We start from the raw sequence: 5116 nt of genomic DNA on the forward strand, positions 1-5116 counted from the left end.
ACTGCCTTTCTGATAAGAGGCAGCAGTACCATGTATAACCCAACAATTGAGGGAAAGCGGGGGTTGTTACCAGTTTCTCCTTTATGCTTTGTGATGATCCAGGGATAGGATGAGCAGTCCAGTAGAACTCACCAACCTTGGGAGAAGAGGGGAGAACAGATCCCTTCACACAGTCAAACAGAGTTGCCTTTTTAATTGGCACTCAAAACTCCCATGATCCTGGTCCTGAGGCAGCATGACAGCAGCAAGGGTTAATTAGGGTTCATCTGCAACTTTCCCAGCATAGCCTAACAGTGCTTGGTAACATATTTGGCAGAAGCAAGACTATCTGAATATTCCCAGCAAAGACACCTGCAGCTTTAAGACAAACAGAGCCCCACTTCCCAGGCACATCCAAGACTCTGATAAGATAAACGGTACCAGAGCTCATTAGCATGGAATGTGCTGAGGCGGCCATATTGACCTTTGACTCATCTTACAAGCCAAAGAGCCCACTTGCAAGGAAATTGCACTTAATAATGAACCAAAGCAGAAAGCATTATGGATCTCTAAGCCTCTCTAAACTACTATTAACTTGCTTACAGGCCTGGAGCCTTACACTCCACCCCCAGAAGATCACAGGGCGACTGAATCTGTGCATCACAATCTCTTCTTACCCAGAGGGCCGGATCTTCTTTGCCCTGCTGTTTGATCACAAGGGGATTGATAACTATTTTACTGTATATTTTAGAATACGACAGCCATATGAGGAAGCACACAAAGCCATAAAACTACCTATGATAGTCACGGTTATGGCGACCACTTGCTTCCACCCCCCACCCCCACCCAGATTCCTTGAAACCAGTCTGAAATCGGTTTGAAGAGGGAATCCTTTTCCAAGTGATGTATCTTCTCACTTTGTGCATACAGAGCCTTTACACTGTGATTTATCACACTCTGCTTGTCAGGAATGTACATACAGCATTCTTGCTGCAACATAGCACAAATACCACCCTGGGCTGCTGTAATTATGTCTAAGGCCAGGCGGTTTTGCAGAACAGAAGTTCTCATGCTTGGCATTTTCATCTCAATGGCTTCTCTGCTGCCATCCCCACGGTTCTGAACACAAGGGAAGGGACTCTGGATTCCTGGGTCTTTTCATGAGGTTCCAACCTTGGACATGGAAAGGGAATGGTTCCTGGAATGAACTCATCAGGCAATCAGGGGATAACTTCTTGCAAAGCCCAAACAACCCACATCCATAGACAGTCCAACCTTAAATCATTCGTTAATAGCCTTAAACCACATGGTCAAGGCCCATCGAAATAAAAAAAAGCTTACCCACACACACAAGGAGTTCCAGGCTACAGCTTTTGCATTGGCAATGCCACGCTGCAGGAGCTCTGGCAGAGGGAAGTCCAAAAATCGTAGATCAAACTCAGCCTGCCGTACACTGAGCTGACTACAAACACAGACACACAATCCACAACAAGAGTTCAAGTCTATGGAAAGCCTCACAGTACTTTTCATGGCAAGTCCTTAACAATCCACATTCCAGTCCATGTGCAGAGTGCCACTCAAAGCCCAGACAATGATGGATGCAAACAGAGAAGGCTTCAGGCAATGAAGACAAGGTGTTCCTTGAAAAGGCTCTTTGCCTTTGCATCAGCTTAAAAGAGCAGGCATGACTGTAGGACACCCCCACCAGATCCCCTGACAGACAAGGGCCTTTAGCCTTTCAGCAAGGCTTCTGTTTAAACAGAGTGGCACTGCTCAGCCTTCCAGCAGCGATGGACTGTCATGTCAGAGTTCCTGCACTCTGTGCCTCCTGAGCTGAACACTTTTCCAGCTGCAGAGATTCCAATGCAGTTACCAGAGCCACTGGCGTGTAGTCCTTCTCCACCTCTGGCCATGCAACCGGTCTGCCCAGGACCACTGATTGCTTCGAGACTGGACCCCACAGCCCGGGAGTCAGTTTTGCATGCCGACAATCACATCCTCCTTCCCTTTGAATCTGAACATAGCAACTCCCTGCTCGCTTCGCCAATTGTATGCCCCAGCTGTGGGCTGCTAAAGTTTGGAGGTGCTACGAAAGTGACAAGCCATATCCAGGTTTACTTACAAGGAGAATTTGAGTACTTACAGCATACAGGCGTACCTAATGGTTGGCTCAGACAGCTTCTCTGAACCCAGAGCCATGGGGTAAAATAGGTTTTATACCATACATGTTAGCAGCGAGGCAGCATGACAGCAGCAAGCATTAATTAGGGTTCATCTGCAACTTTCCCAGCATAGCCTAACAGTGCTTGGTAACATATTTGGCAGAAAGCATTATGGATCTCTAAGCCTCTCTAGACCATATTAACTTGGAGCTTTACACCATGTTCCCCAGAAACTGGTGTACATAGGCTCACTGCCTCTGATACTGGAGGTAGCACATAGCCCTCAATCCTAGTAGCCATTGATAGCCTTCTGCTCCAGGAATTTGTCTAACCCCCTTTTAAAGCCATCCAAATTGGTGGCCATCACCACATCTTGTGGTAGCAAATGCCTTAGTTTGACTATGCACTGTGTGAAGGACTTCCTTTTATCAGTCTTGAATCTTCCACCAATCAGCTTCATGCGATGACCCCCACTGGGTTCATAATTGGCATTATGAGAGAGGGGGAAACAAGGCTCCCTATCCACATTCTCTACACCATACATAGTTTTGTAGACCTCTATCATGTCTCCCCTTACCCTCCTTTTTTCCAAGCTAAACAAGCCCAGCTGTTGTAACTTTCTCTCTTAGGGGAGTTGCTCCAGGCCCTTGATCATTTTAGTTGCCCTTTTCTGCACTTTTTCCAGCTATACAATATCTCTTTTTAAGGTGTGGTGACCAGAACTGTACACAGTATTTCAAGTGTGGCCACACCATAGATTTGTATAAGGGCGTTATGATATTGGCAGTTTACATTAAAACACCCACACCCACACCCACACAGCCACTGAACTCCACTTGGCATCCCCCCCCCACAGCTCAGTGCCCTGGATTTTCCTTCTGCTCTCTTTTCGCCCCTGAAGACAGAGTTTCTCAGCAATTTTTGCAACATTGGCCAGCTGCCAATTCAGTGTGAGGTTCCTTTGCTTAACTTGTTCTCTGCACTGAGGGCAGGAGGCTTTCGTCCCGCCAGTACCGGGTCAGGCAGGATCAGCAGAAATTGTGCCCACACTCTGCAATGGTCACTGGATCCTTGAAAAAATTCAGGCAGTGGGGACAAGTAACCTGTTCACAGAGATCCTGGATGGGGTTCTCAGTAGCAGCAGCCATGGCTGTCTCATACCGTACGGAAGAGAAAGAACGGAGTTTCATTTCCTCTCTTTTCAATCTGCAACCGTGTCTGTTTCCTGATCCGGAAATGAGATGATGCAACATCTGTGCTGAATGCAGATGTGGAATTAGGTGGAAGACAGCCCCGTTGATAAGGAAAGGTGTTTTTTGTTTAAACAAGAATGGGCATAATTGGTGACTTGCTTACAAGGGGGAAATTGTATCAAAGCTGAATAAAAGCAAGTGTGTATTAAGTTCCTTTCAGCCTCAAACTTCTTTGAAAGCCAGTGAATGAATCTGAACACCATAAGCCTCTCCCATCTGAAGACTCCAGGCATACACATCTTTCTAGTGGCCAACCCACACGGAGAAGAAACTCCAAAGGGAAGCACAATAACTCTACAGGGAATCACACTCTGGAACATATATTTTTAGTGGCAAAACCCCATCCATTAAGAAAAGCGAACATCCAACATTATAAAAGCTTGGAGTACCGTCACTTATCTTATTAAATGAGATTAACCTCTCAAAACTCCCCCTACCCAATAAAACCCCTCAGCTAATTTTCAGTAAAATTATTTTCAATTATTGGATAATGCAATTATGTGCATGGCCCCGTGGATGTTTTGCATACTACCAGTGACTGTGAGCTTGCCAAAAAGTCTTCAGCTTCTGCCACAATCAAAAACTGCAGGCATTGTAAAAGAAGGGTTAAGCCCCATAGCTATTTTGTTTATAAAGTGTGAACCTGAAAGAGAAATTGAGTTTGGGGAAATAATTCATAATTTTGCAATGAAAAAGGCTAGAAAAATAAAGCTTTGAAGTGAATTGGTCTATGAAATGTTTGAAATACTAAAGGACTAGCATGAACACATACTAGTCCTTTAGAATAAATAAGGTAACAAAAACAACAACATAATACCTTTATTAGAACCAGCCATGAATTTAGCAAATAGTCCACAAGCTTCAAACTGGCTGTTACATGAAACAAAAATAGCTAATGTGGATCAGGGCATTTGCAGGCATAGCAGAAAAGCTCCAGAGTGGGCCATGGTGTAACTTCAGAAATGTAGAAAGCACACCCTAGGCCGTGGCAACATAATCCTGAAATTATATTTCATGTTAAGCTTTCATCCGCAGCCTCATGGACCACTCTTCCCAGCAGGTGCACCAAAAGGGCTTTGCCAGTCTACACTGTGAATGGAGGTTCATTCTGCAGCTCCGTTCCAAGTCAGAAAAATCCCCACAAAACAGGTCCTTCAAATGGCACGAGAACAACAGGGAAATGCTGGATTGCAACACTGGACCGATCTACACTTACGGGTTTTTTTGCTTCCAATTAGGTTTCACCGCCTGTCTTTCACACTACATAGTTCCCACCTTGAATTGGAACCAGAATTTCCCACTTCTGTGCTCCCGCTTTCAAGACCTTGATATCCTGGTATTTCCCCTTCATGTGCTCTGATTTTCCGCCTTCGCTAACGTATCTGGTCATAGTCCCCTCCCCTGCCTGTCCATCTACGGTGGCATTTGTATTTCCCTCCTGTCCAATCACAGCTCTCGACGGCCCCATGTCATCTTCCAGCTACTGATCGCATAGCTTCCTCAGCACTCAATGTTTCCTCAGCAACAAGCAAAGGGCTGGATGTGCAAGTGCTTGCCTGATCTTGGAAGCTAAGCAGGGTCGGCCCCGGTCAGTAGTTGGATGGGTGACTGCCTGGGAATCAGGCTTCCTGCATTGAGCAGGGGGTTGTTCTATCCCTTCAAATGAGACTTTTACCCCCTCCTATCCCCCGCTTCAGATTTTTTTAAAATTAAGGCGTTATC

General features: G+C 45.6%; 1 pseudogene across 1 annotated transcript in view; it reads right to left on the minus strand.

Annotated features, from left to right (window-relative positions):
* Window positions 1-3413, minus strand: part of LOC146355623 (zinc finger protein RFP-like) — a 31407-nt pseudogene extending 27994 nt beyond the window's left edge. Inside the window, exon 1 of the transcript XR_014787227.1 lies at window positions 3245-3413. The product of XR_014787227.1 is annotated as a zinc finger protein RFP-like (transcript). The remainder of the gene's footprint in view (window positions 1-3244) is intronic.
* Window positions 3414-5116: the final 1703 nt, after the last annotated feature.

This window comes from Heloderma suspectum, chromosome 2, assembly GCF_057233095.1.
Source record: "Heloderma suspectum isolate Gila_16-S chromosome 2, 16-S_ref, whole genome shotgun sequence".
In the NCBI taxonomy this organism is placed as follows: Eukaryota; Metazoa; Chordata; class Lepidosauria; order Squamata; family Helodermatidae; genus Heloderma; species Heloderma suspectum.